This window comes from Crocodylus siamensis, chromosome 5 (genome assembly GCF_052110815.1).
Source record: "Crocodylus siamensis isolate JL-2025a chromosome 5, ASM5211081v1, whole genome shotgun sequence".
Classification (NCBI taxonomy): domain Eukaryota; kingdom Metazoa; phylum Chordata; order Crocodylia; family Crocodylidae; genus Crocodylus; species Crocodylus siamensis.
Window position 1 is genome coordinate 153,529,754 of NC_143399.1, and position 24,202 is coordinate 153,553,955.

Consider the following 24,202-nt stretch of genomic DNA (forward strand, 5'->3'; position numbering starts at 1 on the left):
CCATCCTACAAGGCAGAGTTCTCCAACATGCTACTTAAGAAAAGTTCACCTTCTTACTTTCCTTAGTCTTAGGCTGTTGTACACACTGGCCGCGCCCAGATGAGCACAGCTGTGTTGTATGTGGTGCTACAAACATGTCTGCAGCACCACATACCACATATTTAGCTGTTCTCTGTGCTGCAAATGAGCAGCACAGGGGGGACGGCGCGCACTGTTCATAACTGGAGCCTGGCTGTCCAGATCCATGCTCTGGCTGCTGACCAGGCTCTGCACAGCAGGATCACCACTGCTGCAGCCCTGGGATGCCCCAGGATCCCAGGTAGGGGCAGCCCAGTACTGCCTCCAGCCTCCCCTACCCGACCGGGGGGTAACTTGCTGCACGCCAGAGGGTGCGTGGCACAGGCATTCCCCGGGGATAACTAGCAGCAGCACAAGGTGCCCGGCTGTTAATTGTCCCTGGGGAACCAAATGTCCACAGTCATGTAGACATGGACACTGTGTTTTGAGACCTAATGAGTAGGGATCCTAGTTTTCTCTGATTAAAAAAAACCAACAAAAAAATTTTGGGATTAAAAAAAGTAACCCCAAATCTACATTTTTTCATGATCTAAATGAAAAAGCACTAGATATAGATATAGATAGTGGTATTTCATTTTAATCATGGAAAAATGTGGATTTGGGGTTATGTTTTTAATTAAAACTTTGTTTGTTTGATGGTTCTTTTTTTTATTGGAGAAAACTAGGATTGCTGCTAATAAGGAAGGGTAATAAAAGGAAGGAGTTACATATAGATTGGTAATTTTGCATTGCTGCCATCCTCCTCAGCCAGTTGACCTTCCTTATTTAGGCCTTGTTTTCTTGTATATTAATTATATTGTTTATTCTTCCATTTTTCATGCTGCAATTACAGGGTTTGGAGCTGAGATTTATGGGGGCATACACCAGCATTCTTACCCCTGTCTCATTTAAGCCCCTTTAGGAAGAGGTTTGTGGTATTTTGTAGGAAAACTTGTCTGTCTTTCCCAGGCCTATTGTGGAAGGATTCTTAGCCAAGGAGCACACTTAGTAGAGGCACTTCCTACTCAGAATGCTCCCTGCTCCTGCTCATTCATGCCAGTGCCAACCGGTTACCTCAGCTTTGTTGAATGAGCTGTTCCTGCTTGTGGTTGCACTGGTGTCACAGCAGGATACAGACAAAGAATATGGGAGACAGTAAAGGGCATCGGGGCAGCAGTTTCTGATGTTCTGGGGGTTTGATCTATGCACACAGCTTCCTCACCCCCCTTTCCCCAAGCACTAGTACACCAAAATATTGCATCATGAAACCAATTTGTTAAAAAATAAAATGGTGTTAAAATAACAAATAATTTTTTAGGAACTACTGCGAGTGTATGGCCTGCCTGCCACCAACATGCAAAGTTCATGAAAGAGGAAGTCTTACATTGTCAGCAGTAACAGAGCTGGAATATCAGGCAGGCACCTGCACTAGGTCTGGCAAAGATGGCAGACCCTGACAGCAACATGGAAGAGCAGACCACATTATAGCCTTGTCTATGGAAATACATTTTTAAAAAATCCCTCCTTTTACTTTCAGAGATTTAGCCAGTATTTTAAAATAGTGTTGCAACTTTTGAAGTTTGTGCTAATCACCTGCCTGCCTCAAAGACTCATTTTGGCAAGGATTTCAGATTCAATTCACTGGGGAAAAACAATTTTGATACCTGGTAAGAAGAGTTGAGGCAGTCAGAAAAAAGTTAATTTTAACATTATTTCAGGCCAGGGAAGCCTTGGGTGTTACCTATCTTCTGGAAATCCTGGAGTGAAAGAGTGAGCAGTTTTTCCAGGCTAGAGGTAATGTTCCCAGTCCCTAGCAGGGGTAGGCAAAATATGGCCCGCAGGCCAAATCCGTCCTACCAGGCTATTCTATCCAGCCCGTGGGACCCCTAACAAATTTAAGAAAATATATATTTATCAGCTTCTGGCAGCCTGTTGAAGATGACAGGAGCCAGGGGCAGTAGGACCCAGGGGAAGCTGGCAGGACTCACTAGCAAGGCCAACCTGGCTCCACCCCTCAGCCCCTCTCCCCTACTCCACCCCCAACTGGAAATCTGTGCCTGCTGCAACTTTAACTGCTTCCCTGCATGCCAAATGGCTGCTTCAGCACTGCATAGCCTCTGACTGCATCACCAAACCATGGGAGCATGGGTACCCCAGGAGTGGAAGGGTGTCTGTGTGCCTGGGCATGTCCCTGCAATATGCGAGAGAGAGAGAAACGGGTCCCAGAGAGAGAGATGAGTCACACACGCATACCCCAGCATACACATGCACTGCTATACACGCAGACCTTCACACCCACATCCCCTCACACACCCCAGCCACTTCCCCACAAGCCCCATACCCATCCACACTCCACATATCCACATATACACACACACATGCTTCCTCACCCATAAACCCACACACTAAAACCCCCCCGCAAACCTATAACCACCCCCACTATGCCCCCCACTCCTCCACAATATACAAGAATTAAGACTTCTTTATAAGCTATTGTGCAATCCCCTCTATGTACACTACACAAATACATGTAAATCAGGACAAAAATATTTTTTAAAATCAAATTAATTAATGTTGTAGATGTTCAATTTTTAGAATATAATATAGGTATTTTTCTGGTTTTGGAAAAAAACCTTGCTGAAAGGAGTACCTCCAGGAGCAAGGGGAAGGACATCTGGTGGCAAAGATGTCAGGGTTTGGGGGCAGGACTTTCAGTCCCAAGGTGGCGACCAAGGGGTGGGGCACCTGTCAAAGAGCGGGGCTACCAGTGCAGCCCTCAACAGCTTGCCAAAACTCAGTAAGCAACCTTCTGCCCCAAATAATTGCCTGCCCCTGCTCTATGGCAAAAATTGTCATCCTGACCAAACAGCAAATGGAAAGGGCTGGTATATTACTGAAATGTTTCCTACCCTATAATCTCACTGACAATCCCAGGTTTCTCCTGTGTGAAAAATTCTCAGCCATAACCAGTCAAGACTGATTTCTATCCTTTGTTTTTCTTCCCCTCCCTGGTGAGAGGGTTCTACAAACAGATACAAACAGGGACTTTTTTATTTAACACAGCCGCTGGCACTTTTAATCAAGACAGTCTGGGACTACTGTTATGCTACAAAGCGCATTATCGCCTTTGGGCGATAGTTACAAAGAGCATGGTATATGTGAAACCATGCACTAGTGCTTGCTAATTCTTGCCAGCCTTGCAATCCTATTTTTTCTAAATAATAATTGTAAAGCTATTAAGCCTATCTCATTAGTCATATCTTTAACATTTTTCCCCTGCTTGGAATCTGGATCACACTGGATCACACATGTTGATGGTGGTAGAGTGGTTGGAGATACAGGTTCAAGGAAGCAGAATAGTTAAACCATTCCATTGCATATAATATCCTCTATAACAATAATTTTATTGATCAGGGATCCTGGTTTTCTCTGATAATAAAAATCCCGAATTTTAGGATTTAAAAAGGTAACCCAAAAATTCACATTTTTTCATGATCAAAACAAAACACCACTAATATATATGTATTGTGTTTCATTTTAATCACAGAAAAATGTGGATTTTGGGCTACTTATTTTAATTAAAAAATTGGGGAATTATTTTTTTAATCAGAGAAAACCAGGAACAATGGTCATTATGTTGCTTAATACTTGCTCATAGCCATAGTTTCTGAAAGAGGTCTGCTTATTTCAGTGTCTTGAGTCCCAATTGATCAGCAATGTGTACCATGAGTCTTTGCACCACATAACAACCCTGTCCAATTGACTCCTACTGGAGCCACTTAAAGAGTCAGTCCTTTCCCAGCCCAACACAACAATAACAGTTGTCAGGTGGTGATAAATCCATTAGCTCTAGTTCTGCCACTTTCTGGAGCTTTACTGCCTCAACCTATTCTGCTAGTTGCCTCTCTGAGACATTCATAGACAAAACAGACATCAGCAGAGATCCTGATTTTCTCTTATTAAAAAAAAAGCAACCTAATTTTTTGGTTAAAGTAACCCAAAAACCATAGTTTTCCACGATCAACACGAAACACCCCTAGTATATATAAAGGTGTTTAATTTTAATCATGGAAAACTCTGGATTTTGGGTTACTTTTTTAAATCCAAAAATGGTTTCTTTGGTTTTTTATCAGCAAAAACCAGAACCCTTGCAAATCAGTGCCATTATCTCCCTCCTCCTGGGAGCTAGAGAATCATAGAATTGGAAAGGACTGGACCACAGGAGGTTATCTCATCCAATCCCATGAGAACCATCCTAATCAAATGTCTGTCCAACATGCTTTTGAAACCATGCAAGGAGGGAGATTCTACAACCCCCATAGTCAGCCTGCTCCAGTGTTTAATCAAATCATCCTCATATTGAGCAAATTCTTCCTAATTTCCAATCTAAATTTATTCTGCTGCAATTTGAGACCACTGCTTCTAGGTTGCCTGCATCTCTGGAGGTGTTATCTGTACCTCTGTAGTGGGTACCTGTCTGGAGTGAAAACCTTACCTAGTCCATAAGATACCTCTTGTGGTACCATTATCTTTTACTTCCCACTACAGGTATATACAGTGGGGGGTTTTAATTAAGCCAGGGATCAGTACCATATGGCCCACAGGCTGGATTCCACCTGTGAAGAGATTGGATCTTGGACGCACAGGGAATCAGCAGCTTGCTCTGGTTATGGCAGCAGAAGAGGCATTCCCAGGGACTTATTGCCTGCTGCACTGATTCTCTCTGCTGCAACAGAGGCAGCATCCCCATAATCCTAACACCTGTCCTTTATCTATTCCTTTTACAGCATCTGCTGATTATAGCAGAGATGCGGGGCTGCAAGCCATAGAGGATCCTAGGTTGCAAGCAGCAGCCCATAGTGGCAGAAGGTCACTAACAGTGGTAGGCTCTGGGACCCCAAATCATATGGAGAACTTTGTTTTGACTTGTCTCTGTATGTATCTGCAAATCCCCAGTGCCTCTGACAGCAAAATAGGTAAACTTGGAGACTAGTGGTTTGTGTGTCACAGGCACCAACAGAAGCTGAACATCAATACACTCCACTAGACACAGACTTTGGTTTTCAGTGCAGAAAGTTTATTGTCTTCATTTATGGGAGATGAGTGTCAACTGAAATGAACCTTTATTGTCATTGCCAGCAGGGACCTGGCGAACACCCACCCTGCTACCCTGCATTGTTCAGTGATCACTCAGAGCCAGGAAATCTGAATCGCCTGTTGCATTCAAGTCAAGTGTCTTGACTTCTCAGTGATCACCATGGTATGATATTAGCTGAGTAATATTGCAGAGCCTTCTATAGGCACAGTGTCCTGCATTTGTAACTCAGAAATCCTTCACACATACTGTAATCTCCCCCCCAGTAATTATCAGAAGGGCTGGTGTCCTTTACTTGTCTGTGACTTTAGCTCATGCTCCAGTGTTTTTCCTCTCCAGGCTGCTCTTAGACCATCCCTAAACAGCTGCTCAAATATGGCTCTATGATATATTCTAGCCAATGCTTCTGTTTGGTCTGATGGTGTCTGCTGAGGTGTTTCTGATGCTTTGCTCCCTCTGCCACTGGTGTTTCTTCTGGTACTGTCCCTATTTCATTGCCATCTCTTGCTACCCTCTACCAGGTCTAAAATGCACACTGTGCCTATTCAGCATCTGGCACGAAGGACTAAGGACTCTGAGCTGGAGATTGGCACTATTCAATGTTCAACCTCTTTTCATCTGGGTTGGGCAGATGAGGAACTGTTTAATTTTCAATATTTAGTGTGAACAGTTCTCTGCTTGATCCCTTCCCATGCCCAGGATCTTTGAGATGTTCTCATACCAGAGTGAAATTTGAATGCTTCTTCCTGAATAATACTTCTTGCTGTACTTGCACTAGAGGTTAACCAGAATCCTGGGGTACTCCTCTGGCCAGCTAGCTGCACATCGGGCAAGGTTCTCAGGCTGCTCATGAAGTGTCTAGAAAAAGAAATAGGAAAGCAAAGGGTTAAATGCAGGCTGGCTTTATATAAATTGGCAATTAAGGGCCTGCCTGGGTGGGGCAGTGAGTGGATAAAGGGTTTGCAATTGGGGTGGTATTAGAGGGTTAGTTAAAAATGAGTTGAGCTACTTGTGGTTTAGATGCATCCATGCTGTGAAGTGGGTATTTTGGCACCTGCCTAAAAGTACAGCCTCCCTATCCTAAACTCTGTAAAAGTGAATGTGGGTTGAAACAACATGCAGGAGTAGGTATGAGGGGGTTGTGTTCTGGATGAAAAGTAGGCTAGGGTTAAAAGGGATGTGAAAACATTAGTAAACTTGCAGGGTAGCCATACCCATGGGAGAGCACTTTTAAAGTGAGGTGTGTGGGGTTCTAGGTTCTTGTGGTGCCAGGGGCAAAGATTGTGATGCTGCCACTATCAGCTCTTATTGTTCTGGGAGAAGAGTTTTGAAATGAGATTGGTAGGTGGAAGTACAACAGAATTGTTTTAATCATTGTAAAGAAAAAAGCTCTTTCATCAAGGTGAGTGATTTATAATCCAGGTAGGTTAGCACTGCATTATTCTTCTGAGTGCCACATGTTGCACAAATACAGATTATTTGTATTGACTTATCTCTTACTGCATGATTTCTCACTTCTGTGACTTCATTTGAACATTATTTCTCTCTAGGATCTGGGACAAAAGTTTCATAAATTGGTTTAACCTAAATCGCTTAAGTATGATAAATCCAATAGGATGTAGTATATCTTAAACTGGTTTTGGCCATCTTGAAAGCAGTTTATGTGTACTGAACTTCTGTTCTGTTACAGGTTTAAACCAGTTTTAGATCATTTAAACCAATTTATGTGTAACTTCTGTTCCTAGTCCTAAAAACCAGGAACTAGCTGAGAGGGCATTATGCATATGTATGTATCATAGAAAAATTAGGGTTGGAAGGGACTTCAGGAGGCCATCCCCCTGATCAAAGCACAACCATCCCCAACTTAAAAACCTCCGAGAATGGAGAGTCTATCACCTCTCTAGGTACCCTGTTGCAGTGCTTTACTACCCTCCTAGTGAGAGATTTTCCTTGTATGCAACCTAAACCTCCCTTGCTGCAACCTGAGACCACTGATCCTTGTTCTGTTGATCTGCCACTCAGTGGTGAACAGATCTAGCTCCATCCTCTTCGGAACCACCCTTCAGGTGCATGTCATAATTTCAGCCCCATGCCATAGTTAGGAAGGGAGCATCATGACAGAAAAGTTATGTCTATGGCTCCAGGGACATGAGTATGAGACTGCTCTGAACTTGTACTAAAGGCTGCCCCTGCTTGATCTGGCTATAAACAGTCACCTGGCTGTTCTGGTTGGTTGTGGGGGGTGTCAAATGTGGCTGGAGGTGGTCTTAACTATACTGCTCCCTTGTACAGTGTTTGCTCTAGGAACAGGCTAGACCAGTGGCCTGGATGGCCACTGCTCTTTTTTTGTACTATAATCAGGATGTAGGAGCAAACAGCAAAGTATGTTTCAGCACAATTTATTACACCATTTAAATAAGCCATCTTAAGCCTCTTTCTTTTTAGTTGGCAACTGATAATAACAGCTTTTTGGAATATGTGCAACAACATGTCTGTCAATATGTAAAACATAAACCTACCTCTTAAAAATGTTGAAGAAGTCCCTGTGAATATCTCCATGCTACTTTTGTATTGTGAAAATAAACAGATAAGCCATCCATTTGCTCTAAGAGCCTTTGTGTGTTCCCATCCATTCTCTTGGTCAGCAGGGGGTATTGAGAAACAATTGCTGCTTCTGCTGCTCCTTGCTAGATGTGGGAAATCATCCTGGAGTCCACCATCTTGTAGTGGAGATTTTATATAGCCAGCAACCTCCAAACTGGAATACTTGTTCTCAGATCCATAGTTCTCAGAGTTCTTGTTGCTAAACATGCTAGCCCCTTTTCTGCTGCTCTTCCTCCCCAGAAAGAGAAGAAAAAGACTGGGTAATAAATGTAGATTAATGTAGCTTTTTTCAAAATCAGATGAGCTATATTACATACGTGTGACCATGTTGAAGAGAGGAAGGCCATCAAATATGCACCCTTTGGTAAGTCATGTTGTTCATTTCCCTCATCCAGTTCTGTAATGTCTTTGATGGTGAAAGTTTTAAAAGGGCTAGAACCACAACAACGGCAAAGCTGAGTTACCCACCTAACTCAAGGTAAAATAAGATAATTCCTGCAATCCCTTATCTTGGGTAACTGTGGTCTGAAGAACTAAACATGACCAGGGATCCTGGTCTTCTCTGATTTTTGTCAAGTCAACAACTCCCTCCCCCCCTTTTTTTAATTAAAGTGTAACCCAAAATCCACATTTTCCCATGATCAAAAACTATAGATCTAGATAGATCTCTCCCAAAATCCACATTTGTGTATATGTGGTGTTGTTTTAATCATGGAAAAATGTGGATTTTGAAGGGGGAGGGAGTTGTTTGTTGTTTTTAATTGGAGAAAACCAGGATCCCTGGATATGACCAAGGGTTTGGAGACTTGGCTTTTTCCAGTTCAGCCACTGACTTCGTGCATATTGAATAAGTTTCTGAAGCCCAGCTCAGAGCATTTACATTACTCCACCTGTAAAATGGGGATAATAGCAGATGAACTGTCATGTGGGTCTAAAAAAGATACTTAATAAGATAAGTAACACCCTCTTAAAAGATGTGTGCAGGACTGGAATAGTTTCCCTAGATACTCTTTGTCTTTGAGCGCCTGATTCTTTTTTTTTTTTTTTTTCAGGGGTATGTGTGAAGTGGAAGAATTCAGAGTGCAGTTATTCATAGAAAGCTGTAGGTGTGCATCATGCTTTGTGGGCAAACAAGGTGCAGGAATTTTTCCTCTTAGTAATTTAAAGACTTAGTCTTGCAAACACTGTTCAAGGTGTAGCCCTGTTGCCTTAACTGGGACTATTCAGGTATTTGAAGAACAGGGGGCATATTTAATATGATGTAGGGAGGAGTCATAAGAAGAAACATCAAGTTCTGAAAAGCAGCAGTTTTCAACTGTGGATTTTTATCTTGGTGAGTTTTTCTACATCTCCTTGTGGTTTCTCCTCCCCCCCATCCTATCCTATAAGAAGCAGAAAGGGAACAGCAGTCATCTGGAAGTTTTTCTGCAAAGAGAATTATTTCTATTTTAACACATTTACTAATTGTAAATAGAGATTTAAAAATTACATAAAAAAAACAGTGGGGTGGCTTCTTATCCTACACCCTTCTACTAACTGCTGCTTTAAACCTGGGTAAGGCAACCAACTGCTTCTTCCTTGTCCTGTGACAAGGTATTTTAGCAGAATTTGCAGATTGGTTGGGATCTGACAGACCATGCTATGAATGTTTATTATATCCTTGAACTTGAGATCTCTGGGCTATCAACCATATGCCTTAGTGCCCATGCCACCTCAGCCCCAGCTGAGACCCTAAAATGGTCATTTGATTGTAAAATACTCCCTTGCCTAGCCAGTAGGTAGGTATTTTGGCTTCTGTTACATCTGCTCTAGCTAAGTTTGTGGTTGATCACTAGGAGCTGCATCTATGAGATGCCCCTCCTTGAAGAAGACTATTTGGGTAGATGTGATATCTTTTATTAGCACCCTTTTTCTGTCATAGGGAGACTCTGTAGTTGTTCTGAAATCTTGAACTATGGAGTCTCTCTAGGCCTGAAGAAGGCCACTTGTGCCCAAAAGCTTGCAAAGAACTTTGTTCCAACTACTTAGTTGGTCTAATAAAAGAGATCACATCTATCCAAAGAACCTTGCCTGCCTATGTCCTTAGACTAACTCGGCTACAACCAAAAACCCTGAAGAAGAATCTGCATTCTGCATTTTTACTCAGGTTTGTGAGTAACTTTCAAGTTTAACCCCATGTAGATTAACCTGATGTGGAGGTGACAAGGTGATTGTCAAGGGCTGTTAGAGGAATCAGGGCAGTAGGGAGACTGATCATCATCTTCCTGGCGGTCCTGACTGCCTGATTTTTACCCCCAGCTAGCCCCAGTTAACGGCCTGGGTATGGCTGCTGGGATATAACCAGCAGGTCTTTCCATGCTCAGTGGGTTACTCAACAGGAGAGACTTTTCTATGTAGTCCTAGGTCATCTGGCTCCTGGGTGCCTTGGTTCTGGGTTCCTATTCCCAGTCTGATTCCTGCTGGTTGCTTGGCTCCATGTTCCTGGTCTGGTTCTCTGTCTAGTCTCCTTGCTCCTAATCTCCTGACTTGCAGTTCCCACTCCCCCACTGCTGGCTCCTTGTTTCCCAGTTCTCTGTTCCATGCCTAGCTTCTAGCTCCTATTGCCTAGTCTCCTGGCTGGTAGATCAGAGTCCCTGGCTCTGTGCCTAGCTCCCAGTGTTGACTCCATGACGCGCGTGTTGACTCCAGTTCTGACTCCTGACTAGTAAACCTTTGTTTTCTGACCTTGCATGTTCCTGACTGCTGGGCTTGTAACTTCCTAATACAGAGTTCTGCCTGCCCATGTCCTGGTCATAACCCTGATAATGGCAAAGTCTGCCTGGCTTTTGACTGCTGCCCACAGCGCATCCAGCTGCAGACAAGGCAGCATGGTATCCTGCTCAGGAAGAAGGAACGGACATAGCTCCTACAATAAGAAAGCTGTTTGTGCTCCCCACTCCCATCAAAAAGCCTCAGCTAGGAACTTGACTTCAGGAAAAGCAGAAAGCCATCCCCTGCCCCATTTTGGCTGAATTAAATGGCAAAGTGTCCAACACCAAATAAAAGCATATGATCTCTGCTGTCATGGGCTAAGTAGGAATGGTGGGAAAAGAGAATGCTGTCCACATGAGGGATTCCTCCAATGACTGAATCCCACCCTCTGGCCCCTGGAAAAAATCAGATGTTTTGCTGTTGCTTCCTTTTGTTCCACTATAGCTATGTTCCTCGTAAGCCTCTGCTTTTTGTTGGTAATGCTGTCAGTGGAATCAAAGGCAGCTAAATAAATCATAGTAGCCATTTGGTAGCTCACTGACAAAAATGCACCTGATCAAGAAGACCAATGTAGATGCCTTGCTTAAGAGTCTTTGCTGTGATTCAGTTAGTTTCATTTCTGAAGACTTTGGCTGCTGCCAAAGTTGCATCTCTCTTCTGCTTAGTATCCCCCACCTCAAAATGGAAAGTAAGCTAGACACTCACAGCGGTGCCAAGACTTGGTGACTGAAGTATTATCCGCTCATATTAACTGCTCATTTTAAGGACTGCCAGTAGCTTGCTCTCTAGAAGAGAAACAGTAATAATTTCCATTTAAAGCTTTTTTTTTTTCCTCAACATTTTACCAACTAGAAAGAACATGGATCATGTTGTCAGACCTCAGCCTAGAGCCAGCTGAGGTTTTCCAGAACTCTGCAGTACAACAAACAATACTCAGTGAGGGAAGACTTCTTATCTGTACCTTCCCTCTCCTCAGGACAATGCACTGTTTCCCCAACAACAGCCATTACCCTTTGAATCAGAATAACCCTATATCAAAAACAATATAGAAAATCCTCCTGTGGTAGAAATGGAATGGAACGGAGGTGGGGGAGAGAGATAAAAGCTGGATCTAGTGAAAATCTTAACAGAGGGGAAGGAGAGTTGAGTATACTGGGAAAAAAAAATTGTGAGCGACTGGAAGGATAATAGAAGCCAGCATGCATGAGGAAGCATGAGTAGATCCAGCTGGGTGCAGTGATGTGGTTGTACCCTCCCCTCCTTTGATTCCTGTGGCTGGTGTAGGGAAGAGGGTCCTGGCTCCTTGCTAGGGCAGCAAGGGGAGGTGTTTGTGAAAAAGATAACACTGTTCCAACTCTGCTGGCTGTACAGACCTATTTCTGCCCTCTGGGCCAGAGCAGCATAGGGTGGGAATATTGCACAGAATACCTGGGAGCTGCAATGGCAGTGTTATCTGATGTGGCTTGGGCTCTCTGTATTTCAGTTGTTGCTATTGTGGTGTGGGCTCCTACTGACCGGTGCTAGCATAGTCAAGGGGTGTGAGCTCTGGGAGTTGATGAGGTGGGGGGGAGGCACCAAGTGGGGGCTGGTGGGGAGCCTGTGCTGAGGCTCAAATGTGGCAGAGGCAAAAGTAGGCAAGTTCTCTCTTTCTGCCTCTGCTCCCAGCAGGTGGGAGCATGGGGGTGGAGTTGTGTAGAACAGGGCCAGGAAAAGGGAACCTGCCTGCTCCGCTGCAGTTTTCTGCTGAATGTGGCACTCCATGAAGCTGCCTCCTGTGGCTGCAGCCCCTGGACTGGCTAGGGACACTCAATGGGGCAGGAAAGAGGGACCCACAGATTCATATCTTTTGGCTACAGCTATTCCTAGCTAAGCCTGGCACCCTGCACAGCTGTTTTCCATAGCTGAAGCCTCTGAGCCGATTGGCAGACACCAGATCAGAAAGGAGGGATATGAACGGGTTGTTAGCATATGCTAAATGGAAGAAAAGGGAGGAAGAGACAGCAGTCCATACTCATTGCATTCCATGCAAACTGGTGTTTAGTGCCATCACAATGCCAGAGGTGCTGTAAACACGCTACATTGGATTTGCTATTAAACTGACTTCTGACTTCCTAAGTACCCATTCCAGAATCCTAACTGCCCCCACAAAACCTCCCTCAAACTGGGAAAACGCTGGCATTCCCCAAATCTATTCTCCAGAGCAGGGCTGTCCAACTTAGTCGCTCAAGGCCGTGACTTTCTTCCTTTGCTGTGGGCTTCTCTGGTGCTGCAGGCTACACTGTGCCGCCCCAGCCCCGGGGGCAAGGGCAGGAAACGAAAGCCAGAGAAGGGGGAGTCCAGAGAATTTGGCTACAGCAGCAGCTAGAAGGATAAGGGGTGTGGAAAGCAAGAGAAGGGTGGGGAAGCAGAGGCTCCAAATAATTCCCTTGTGGGCTACATGTAGGCCCTGCTCCAGAGGATAAGTGGGGAGAAGTAATAAAGAAAATATCAGAGCTGATGCCTCCCCATTGAGGCTGTGCAGCATAACACTGAGTTACTGGGGCCTAGTGCTAAATAAGTCTTGCCCTCCCTGTAGAAAGTCCCAATCCAAATTAAACCAGGGGACTGACTCAGCTGTTTGCTGCTGCTGTGCTATAGCTTGACAGGCAATTGGTTTTGGTGTCCCAGATCCAAACCATGTAGAGCTTTACAGGCTAAAGCAAACCCTTAAATTTGCAGCTCCCTGAATCTGGTAATCAGGAACATAAGCTACTCAGCATGTCATTTTGTGATTGGCCCAACAAAACCAGACACATGAACAAGACTTGCTGTGGGGAGACAGGAGGCTGCACATGGATCTCCTCCCTGACACTGGCTGAACTTTCCTCTTTTCTGGACTCTTCCCTGGCAACTTGGAGTGGTTGGGAGTGGAAGCTGGGGAACCTCAGCTACAGGCTTTCTAGTTACACACCATCTGCTGCTTTATTACTTCCTTCTTCCCCACGGGGCCACAGCGTTCTGGAAGGAGAGGAAGAAGAGCAGGGAGGGAACAAGGGGGAGTACAGACATGACCTAAGAGTGGTCATTTGGAAGTCTAAGCAGGAGAAGCCAGGGCAATGAGGTGAAGTAGGAGAAGGATGGGAAGCTTGCTTATTGAATGAGATGAGCACTCTCAGACCAGGTCTCTCTCACACTTCCCCGCTGAAGACAGCTGAGAAGGTTGTTGCAACAAATGCTCTTCAGTGTTCAATGGGCCATATTAAGTCCTGAAGTTAGAAAATTTGCTTACAACTTTACCTGGGACTAAGTAGGTAGCCAATGTATGTCACTGTACTCCGATGTAGGGTGGTCTTTCTGGAGAAGACCTCTTTGCAGGCAAGCAGTTCCCTTCTGCAATAGCTTCGCTTTTAGAATTATATTAGGTCAAAAATCACAAGGGCCATGAGTTGATGGAGACAAATGTACATTGTAGGTTGTAAGAGAAGGGCCTCCTACAAGTGTACCTTAATATTCTTTCTCCAGGCTTCATGAACAGGACATCAGGGACAACAATAGCCTTACATATGGACCAATAGGTCTGTCCATGGACCAATATAGACCTGGGGGGCCACAGTACAGAAGGTAATCAAAGTCTGCTCTTTCTTGCTCTGTTGCTTAATTTTTCTTCCCCTTATATATGCTGCGGAACGTAGGAGTGCCACTGTGGGCAAAGCACTGTTGCTTTTCCATCCTTCTGCCTCTTCAGTGAAGTGAGAAGTTAAATTGCTCTCTGCTTTCTATTGCTGAAGGGAACCATGTACTGTACTAATCCTCAACCTGGTTGTGAACACCTTCAAGTAGGTTCTCTGGACTAGGAGTATGAAGATAGTGTGATTCACTGGGGGCCTGTTAAAAGACCACTCATCTTCACTGGGTAAAATCCCCTTGCCCCAAACATACCGCTAACCCTTTTTAACTGTTTTTTGTTTTTGTTTTTTTACACCTCCTTTGTGTAATAGTACCTTGGTTGATATTTTAGAAAAGTATAATATACAGTGTTTAATTTTGAGGGACTGAGAACAGAAAGGTAAAAGGAAAAAAGTGTGGAGGGAGAAATGGTTAACTAGAAAAGAGAATGGGGAGCCAATAGCAAGACTTGACAAGACAAAACATATGAATGGAGTGATGTTGAGAGATGGTGGGAGAAGTAGAAATAGGAGGGAAGAAGAAACTGGACTAGGAAGATGAAACTCACTAAGAGGTATGGAAAACAACAGGCTGGGACAAGAGTGGGTGTTTGGAGAGACTGGAAAGAAAGAAAAATGAGACTTCATCTTTCAGGTTAGAGATCAGGCTAGCACATGTGAAATTTGTACAAGTACACTTGCCATTATACAATAGATGAGCTATGTTGAACAACTAATAAATTCCTGTCCCAGAAAACTTGCTGTCTTAGGATACATAGGAGGATAATTATTGTATATCATGAAACAACACCGAACAGACCTACAGTGGGTTATGGTAATTTGCCCATGTAAATTCCTTTCTTGTGTGCTGAGGAAATTTTCATGAAGCGATTAATTTATACATTTTTAAATATTGCTTCTCTCCTTTGTTTCTTTGTCTGGGATCCTAGGAGAGTGCCCCCCCCCCCCCCCCCAAAAAAAAAATGCATCTAAGGCTGGCGTTATCTAGAACAGGCAATAACAACGTAATATAACATTTGCTCTGAAGGGAAGAAAAAAGCATTTTCTACCCTTGCCTTCCTCCTCCCTTCCACAACCCCAGCTGGATCACACACATCTTTGCTTGAGACCAAAGACAAGGAAAAGGGAAAGAAAGGATATCGCTGCTCCAGTCATGTGTTTAACTAGGTGAAAACTTAAGAATGACTCCATTTTAAATACAAATACAAATAGCATTTATTGTGAATTGTGCATACAGCCTACGCACATGTTAAAATCTATATTGCAGTCAGAGATGGTTTGGATTTTCCCCAGCACTTGGGTTGGGGATTTTTTTGTGGGGTAAAAAAGAAGTGTTTTTTTTTTCTTTTATATCGCTGCTTTGGAATGTGGATTCTTATTTTCCCTGCCTGCTGCAACTACTCACATATGAGAATTTGTAGCAGACACTGGAGAGCAACATTTATTGCTCCCTTGGTTAAGCAGTGGGGCCCCAAGCAGTGATCTGTCTCCTCTTCATGGCATGAGAAGTCAGGGTCTGCAGTGGGCTTGGAAGAAAGGAGATAAGGAAGGATTTCAATTGGGTGGCAAGGGACACTTGACAGCTGGGTGGGGGATGGGAGAGTTTTAGGCAGCTGGGGGAGGAGGAGCTACACATTCAGAATATGCACATCCCCAGAGTCACACTTGCATATCTCTGGAGATTGACTTCTCACAATGCTCAGACTGTTCATGTGACATTTGATCTTAGCCAAAAGGCCAAAAAGCAGTGTTCCTGCTGCCATTAGTTAGCAAAGAGAGTAAACATTTCTACAATTGTTATCTGAGGATTTAATTTCTTCAACCTTGTCTTATCAAGCATAAAGAGTGTGGCAAGCCTGAAGGTTTTAAGCCAAGCAGGTTTTGAAGTTTAAGCTGCAAATATATTCTAAAACCAGAGAGGAAAAAAATCTTTTTGGTCTTCTATAAAGCTGGATCTTCTCCATTTGTCAACAGCACCTTTTTTAGAGCTTCAAAACATTTATCTTCTGGCTGAAACTAATTGTATCTTTTTACCCCAAAAGGAAGTTTTTGGTTGTAGAAACATGATTAACGGGAAATGAGACTTTTATAAAGGTTATTTCTTACAACTTAATTTTTTTTCCTTTCTTTTTTTTATGCTAATAGTATCAGTCTGTTTCTACTGGTAACTGCTTTCAGCTTTTACCTTACCGCTTTGCCCAAACTGTTTAGTGCTTTCCCAATAAAAGCTATAATCTTGCTTAGGTGCCCAGTGTTGCATAATAACTTAAGACTGCCTTTCCTCCCCTTGTATTAGCAAGAGAGGAAGATGACTTTCCTGTCAAGTTTCCTGATTTTTAAGCTAGTGAAATTAGACTTTGCAGTTTTTATTAATTACTGCATTGTTAAAGCAAAGAAGCAAATAGGAGTCAGATCTTCAGTCTAAAATCTTCCCCATTCACTTTATAATATACTGTAGGATCATTATCATGAATACACCATTTATTCAATTGGATTGATATGCAATCAGTTTGGTCCAAAAGGCTTTTTGTTAAAACACCCAACTTTAAGGGAGCTGTGTGTACATAATCAAGTTTCACTACTGCCCTTAAATTATCTGTTAGATTGGCCATAAATCAGCAGAACCTGTTTTATGAGCTTGTAAATGTCATTAAATCTGTTGGGTTTTAACAGTTAGTTCAGGTTCTTACCCAGCCTCCATTCAGAGGTGTCCATAGTAAATCTGGAATAGAGTGGTAGTTTTATATAGAAAAAAGGTCTATCTATGGCAATCTGCTACCCAAAGAAACAGTATTACTCTGCATTTGCTACTTGTTAGGCACAGAAAGTTTGCACTAGACATAGGGCAGAATCAGGGTAAAAATGGGGGAAAACAATTCCAGGACAGTTCCTTAGATACACCTATGGAATGGGGAGATGAGATGCCTCAAAGAAAGGGTTTCACCTCTACAGTTCATCAAATGAACAGGCCTCTTTCTCCTTTTCCTTTCACCATATTGTTTTAGGTCTAGTCAAAATACAACTTTACTCAATATTTATTCTTTATCCTTAAAGCACTATCCACAGACTTTTTTCCTGAACATAGATCATTTCCTTGAAACACGTGTATAAAAAAACAAGCCAAGTTGATTGGAAAGATGGTTTTTCTCTCACTTAAAAAGAAGAACTACCCAGAGTTTTGTAAGGTACAAAATGTTGTTGATTAATTCCATATAAATGCAGCTCTCTGTTTTCTGACATACAAGCAACAAAATAACTTTATTAATAGCACTACTAGATGACCAAGCATACTCGTCATTTTCTTTAAGGTAAGGCTAAGTGATTTTAGAAGCTGTCCTTTGATTGCAGTGGCAATCTTTATTCAAGACCCTTCAGAAAACTAGCGGTAATTGCATCTAAAACACTTATTTTTAATTTTATTTTAGAGACATGATGGAGGACGATGACAATCCCTCCTCCCCAGCAAACTAAAGATCACTCTTATAAATAAGAAAACAAACAAAAACTGAGACATAATTTTCAATGTTAGTAAACCCTTCATTTCCACACAGAAATACCAGACCATTATTCTATTCCAATATTATCTCTTAGTGGTAAATACTTGTTTTTGAGAGTGCTCTGTACCCCAATAGGCAGAAATTTAAGTAGCATGGAGAGCAATAGAAATGAAGCTTATAAAGACAGCTCGGAGAGTAAATATTGAGAGAATATCTACCTTTCCTGATGATTCCTAGTCTCAGAACTATTTCTTTTCTACTGCTAGTCAAATAACTTGTTCTTGTAGTAGAGGGTTATTAAGAAATTAGAGTAGGGAAAAGAAAATAAATGACGTAGTACAAATGCAAAAGAGAAAACACACTTTATTCAGAAATGTGGTAATAATGTGGGGGCAAAGAGGGGCAGGGGAAGAGGAAGAAGCCAACAGATGTTAGCTTGCATTCTGAATGTTGCATTCAGTTGTGCACACAGCTTTTAACTTTTTTTTAAATCTTTTGGTAATAAAACCAAGGTACGTTTCACCTCCAACTTTATCGTCTTCATCAACTTCATAGTGTTTCACCTCCAATTTCAAAGTTACAAAACGAGCCTCATCTTGTTTGGCCACTACATGGTAGGGTGCAAATCTACCCTGCCTTCTACTTGAGCATACAGTACTACACAAAAGACTTCATCAAGATGAGACAGTGTGATAATAAATCCAAGCATGTTATAGTATACATTTGCAGCTACATCTCTTGTATTTAAGTAACTCAGTGTTATGGACAACAGGAATAAACTCAAGTTTCAGAAGATGAGAGCATGGTGTTCCTTTAATAAAGTATTTTCTTGTCATTTCCGTTTAATTACTTTCTTTTTCCCTTTTTCATAACTGAATGAAAAATTCTTGTTAGGCAAAAGCTGTTAATATTTTTGTGTGTCTGAGTATCATGCACAGTACTCTTTTCTTACTATTGAGAAAGTGATGTCCTTTCCTCCCCAATTATTAGGACAGCTGACCTTTGAAGCTGGACAATGTAATGAGTCTTCATTGGAGTATGTCCATGAACAAAGTTAAAAGTTAGCTTTGGACATCTGAGTTGCATGGTAGATATGGGAGGGGAGGAGCAGGGGAGGATAACTAAATTTCAGAACTTGTACTTCCAAATTGAAAATGAACATGCAGAACTACTGAATGGAGCCTCCTAGCTCCTGGGCCAGCATGGACTATGTTAAGAACTGAGCAAGCACCTGTTGGCCACTGGGTTACTAGTATCTATTTCCTCTATAAAGGAACACTTTGGTCCTATTATTTACAGTTTTTACATCCTTCTGCTTCCACTTCTTTTCTCTCTCTTAACCCCCACCCCAACTTAGGAATGTGCATATGATCAAAAGTCTTAATGCAACATTTGTGATAGTTCAGTTAAATTCAGAAGACCAGAACACTGAAGAGTTAAAGTTCAAGTAACTATACTATCCATGTTGTCTAGATGTTTTCTGTTACTTTTTTTTTTAGTTTAAACTATCTTAATTATTTATTCTTAAAACACAGAACTTCTTTTTTGTCAACTTTATAGCAACATGATAAAACTTTAATGTCCTAACTTAAATTAATTAAGCAACTTTTATACTTACTGTCTAAAATTTAAGCTTCATTAACAACTAAAGCAAAATTTAAATTTAATGTTCTGAAAAAACAATTAACTGTTATTTCCCCATCCCCCCTATATCATACACTTTCGCTCAACATTTTGATTTGGTATTAACCATTCAATTAAATAATCTATCTGTAGCAAGCAAGTTTTGGGGAGTTTTGTTTTTTTGAGGAAAAGAACAGAAATAGTGCTATTTCTTTGATCATATGACATTACTTTGAACTGTAGTTTTACAAAGTTAAGTTACAGCACATAACTTGCATGTTAACTTCAACTTAAACTGCTACATAGGAGAGTGCTTCACTAAATGTTTACATAGAGGTTGAGGCTTTATCACAGGTCTGATGCAACAAAACTGAATTTTTCCCCTGGCCTCTGTGACCCCACTATGGCACTTTGTTAGCGTGCATTCTGCAAGCTGAGTTTTCAGACATAGGAACCACAGTGCTAATATAAAATCATTGTGCAATAACAACATGGTATAAAAATCAGCATTACAGCTTCAGACATATAAAAGATATCAGTTAGTTTTTCTGTCTGTTATGGCTGTTTATGCTTCCTACAGTAATTTTACATGGGAAGAGGACACACAAATCAATTTATTGTTGGGTTTCTTACAGTTACAAAACAGGGTTTAATTCCTATTATGGCTTTAAAAACTATCTTTAAGACAGAAACATCATTCTGGAATATATAGAAGCCGGTTGTTTATACAGCAAAGTATTTCTGCATCTCCAATTTTTACCAAGAACAGCACAATTAAAATGTAAATTAGATTTAAAATTAGAATTTACTAATGTGTAAGAAGCAGTATTTTTCCTTGCCAAATTAAGTGTTGTTTTTTATTTCCATAAAGGATATTTTACAATGATGCAAGATCCTATAAACCAGAAAAGTTCTTTTCCCTCCAGGGACAAAAAATTGTTATTAGTCAAACACTAGATGACCTCAGTATTATGGAAAACTCATTTTTGTATGAGTTTTAGTTACTTGGTTGCACTGTTTGTCAATAACTGGGCTGTACAATACAATGATTTTCAACATCTGGGAATTTAAATAAATTTGTACTGACTAATTAACTGTTGCAGTGTCATAGCTGAGTGAAAACATTGTTCCATGTATTTTCACTATATAATATGATGTAGATTGTTTTACGTTAACTGTGGTTATTTGAATTGTATTTGTAGTTTGATTTTTTTTTTCTTAGCTTTATAAATAGTTACAAGATACTAAGTAAAACACCTATATAGGAAATGGTTACATGTTATATTTTACATGGAGAATGCCAACAAGTGAAACTGAGTAGTTGAAATTAGGTTTAAAAAAAAAAAAGGAAGGCATAATAGTTTCCCAGCACTGCTATCTGTAGGAGGAGCCAATAATATTGCAACTCTTTTTTTTCAGGTAGTTTTAGATTACTACATGCTCCACTATGCATAAGCTCAACTGCTGAACCTGACTGAGTAAAGAACAGAAGAGAAACAAAACCAAGTTGCATTTAACATTAAATTATGTTATGATATTGAGAGAACTAAAAAGCAGAAAAGAATATATTGTCATATTATTGGGAAAAGTCCATGTTTTTTTAAATGTAAACATCACTGACCAAATGCTTTGGAATATAAAAATATTAGTAAAGGTTTTTGTATCAATCTACTATTTTAATATGATCCTGGAAATGTGAACATTTTATCATAATATAATATGTAAGAAGAGAAACAATATCTAAATCGAAATAGTCATTTAATTAAATGGGGAGATATAAATAGCTATTAACCTCAACTTAAAGTAACTTACTTTCTTTAAGACCGAGATTAATTTAAAGCTTTTTTTTTATTTGTTAGTTCCACAGAAATTCTAACAGCTAGTAAATTTTCCTTTCATTTCATTAACAAAGTATACTATGTCAAGTACAATTTTTTTCAGAATGTGTATGAAGACTGCCATTTATCAGTTTTTCTTCACAAATAATGAAAAGTTAAGTTTAGAAAGTATTCCTAAAATTAATATAGTATAAAAGTATTAATTATTTGGAGGGAAATGATCAGACAAAGATCCAAGTGCAAAATATTGTTAAAAAGGTAATTTTGTTTTTTTGTTTCCCTTCCTAGAACCTATTTTTATGGAAAATATTGGGACTGTTCCCCAGCTATCTATGATGTTGACGCTATCTGAAAATCTCAGAATGATTTTTGCCTTCCTAATATAGTGGAGAGGAGGGTTCTCATTGTTCTCTCCAGTGGGATTTCATGCTTAGTCTGCTGTCCCATTTTATTTCATTAGTTAATACACATTTTTCCCTTAGCAAGGGACCCACTGGTTCAAATGAAGAACAAGCAAGAAATATTCTGACTTCTCCCAGTTGCAAAAAACCCCAACCAAACAAAACTAACAAAAACTCTGAGATTTAATTTATATTTAAATTAGGACAAGCATTTTTATTGTCCATAAAAACTATTACTTTATTTTCAGTTATTTCTTTGAAAGGCAGAAAACCTTTTTCTAAATAGAGGAAGCCATATTGACTATTACTCCTGTCCCTTTATCTCAGTTCTTTAAAATTCTTCTAATATTAGATATATTTACATGAGGTTTATATCCTCCATACAGTAAAGTTTTTTTTCTTACTGTAGTGTGTTTGTCCATAAAGCTGTAAATATCAAACTGAAAAATGGTAGTTCTGAAGCTCAAATATTGAAGCCAACTATGCATTTCAGTGCATTGCGGAATATTTTACTGCATGTTTTGTGCAAGGCAAACAAAGGAATTTGAAGCTTCGTTCATCTATTGTTCAGGATGCTGATTTTGCAAAAGCTGATTTGACAATATTTGGCAATTGGCATAAAAAGAGTAAATAGAGAAGAGAGTCAGCACATCAGTAATTCTCCCAAAAATATATAAGCAAAATATTAATCTTCCAAAACCATAATGCCCCAAGTGCACCATTTTGCAACACCATTACTTACAACATTTTAGGCATGCCTCAGAAATGTGTGTCCTTGTTTCTGTCATCAATTTTGTAGAACAACTGTTGCTGACCCTCCAAAGAAAGCAAGCACTGAGCTATGACTTTCTGATAGATTAATCTAACAAAAAAAAATTGGTTACACTTCCCATTTATTGCCTTCATATGTTTATGAAAGAAAAAAAAACTTGGAACAGTCTTTGCCCCCGTTCTTTTAATCCCAGCTCCTCAATTTACAGGCAACTGTTTCACGTTTGCCTCCCCCCTAGGAAATATCTTTACCCAAAGATTTCAACGTGCAAGCGCAGGATTTGGTCCTTTGCTAACTCTTATGGATTCGAGATGAAAACTTCACTCTAGTCACTGATAACTAAGGAATAGTTCTTCTACAAAGGAAGGGGAGATGCTGGCAGCTTCTAGAACGGCAAGACAATAGGTTACCGCTCCTTCCCAGCGCGACTCTAGCTCGAAGCTGGCAGGAACAGCCACCGTCTATTGTTCCCCGGGGTGGCATAGCCGCTTCCTTCGGAAGTTTAAATTTTAGAGCGTTTCCTTACATAGTTTGAAAGCCCCGGCGTGCAGCGCACCGTTTGGGGCTCTCCGGGGCTATTTTCATTCCGTCTGATTAGGAATGCAAATCAACGTGACAGGCAAGGGCTGGGACCGGTAACGAATGCTCCGACTCGAGCAGCAGACAAGGGCAGCGCGGTCCGGCCTTTGTGTTGAGGAGCGGGGCTGGCCGGGCACGGGGCTGTTACCATGTCAGCAGATGCCAGCACATGGCCGCGGGGCCGCGGCGGACGCACTGCGGGGGTCTTGCAGCTGCTCTCCCGGGGCGCGACTCCCGCTTCGTCGCTTTCCGGGGTCTCTCCAGCGGCTTTTTTTTCGCCTCCCCCCTCCCCTCGCTTCCTCCGGCTGCAAACGTCCTTCTGACGAGCGTGGCCGTTGCTCAGCAGGGCCGGGCTGCTTTGTTGGGGCTTTTCCGCTCCCCCCGCGCCCAGCCCAGCCCAGCCCAGCCCAGGGGGCTGGAGGCAAGAGGGGGCTCGGGGCGCGGCTGCTGGGGCGGGGCCGCGCCGGCCCTCGGGGACACAGCCTGAGCAGGCTGCCCGCGCCCCGCGTGGTGCCCACTTTCAACTCGGCGAAGCCCCGGCCCCCTCCCCGCACAACACGCAGGGGCATGGGGAGCCCCCAGCCGGGGGTGGGGGGGTTCGCGCCACAAACGCCGCCACCGCCGGCACCGCGCGGGAGGCCAATGAATGAGAAGAGGCGCGAACCAATGAGGAGGCCCGTGGCTGCGACCCAAACGAGGCTGCGGGCGCTGGTTGGTGCAGCGCGGAGCCAATGGGAGGCGGCGCTGGCTCCCTCTCTCACTCACCCACTCACAGAGCGGCATGCCCACTTACTACGATTACTACGGCCGCGCGCAGGCGGGCGGGGGCCCGCACTCCGCTCTGCAGCCTTGTGCGGGCGGGGGCGGCTCCCCTGGCCCCGGGCTCGGGCGCGCCCCGCCTCGGAGCAGGCATTGGCTCCTGACACCCTCCCCCGGGAGGGGGCTGTTGTTTACCCCGCCGAGTTATGCCCCCCCTCCTGCCCTCCACATCCTGGTTCTCTCGCCATCTGTCTCTCGAGTGACGCGATGGGAGCGTGTCTGATTTTTTAACTGCCATGTGGGTGGGCGGCGGCATCACCGCCTCCTTCTGCGTGTTAACTTCATGCGGGAATCGGTTCCGCATCCCTGCTTCAGCCAGCTGCAGCTTTCTGCAAGCTCGAGGAAGCTTCGGGTTGGGGCTGAGGCACAGGCAGGGGCTCGGCAGGGAAGTGAGGGTGCCGGGAAGGCGGAGGGGAGGATGGGGCCGCGCTCGGCAGCTGACCAATGGAAGGATATTCCCAACATTTGATAATATCACTGGTAGATTCTGTCTAATGATTT

General features: G+C 42.4%; 1 long non-coding RNA gene across 1 annotated transcript; it reads right to left on the reverse strand.

The window, feature by feature from the left end:
* Window positions 1–4,653: 4,653 nt before the first annotated feature.
* On the reverse strand, window positions 4,654–23,493 carry LOC149864780 (uncharacterized). Its single transcript, XR_016442276.1, has 3 exons — window positions 22,274–23,493; window positions 7,672–7,988; window positions 4,654–6,010 (listed from the first exon to the last, which is right to left on the reverse strand). It is a non-coding gene; the product is annotated as an uncharacterized LOC149864780 (long non-coding RNA).
* Between the last annotated feature and the right edge of the window lie 709 nt (window positions 23,494–24,202).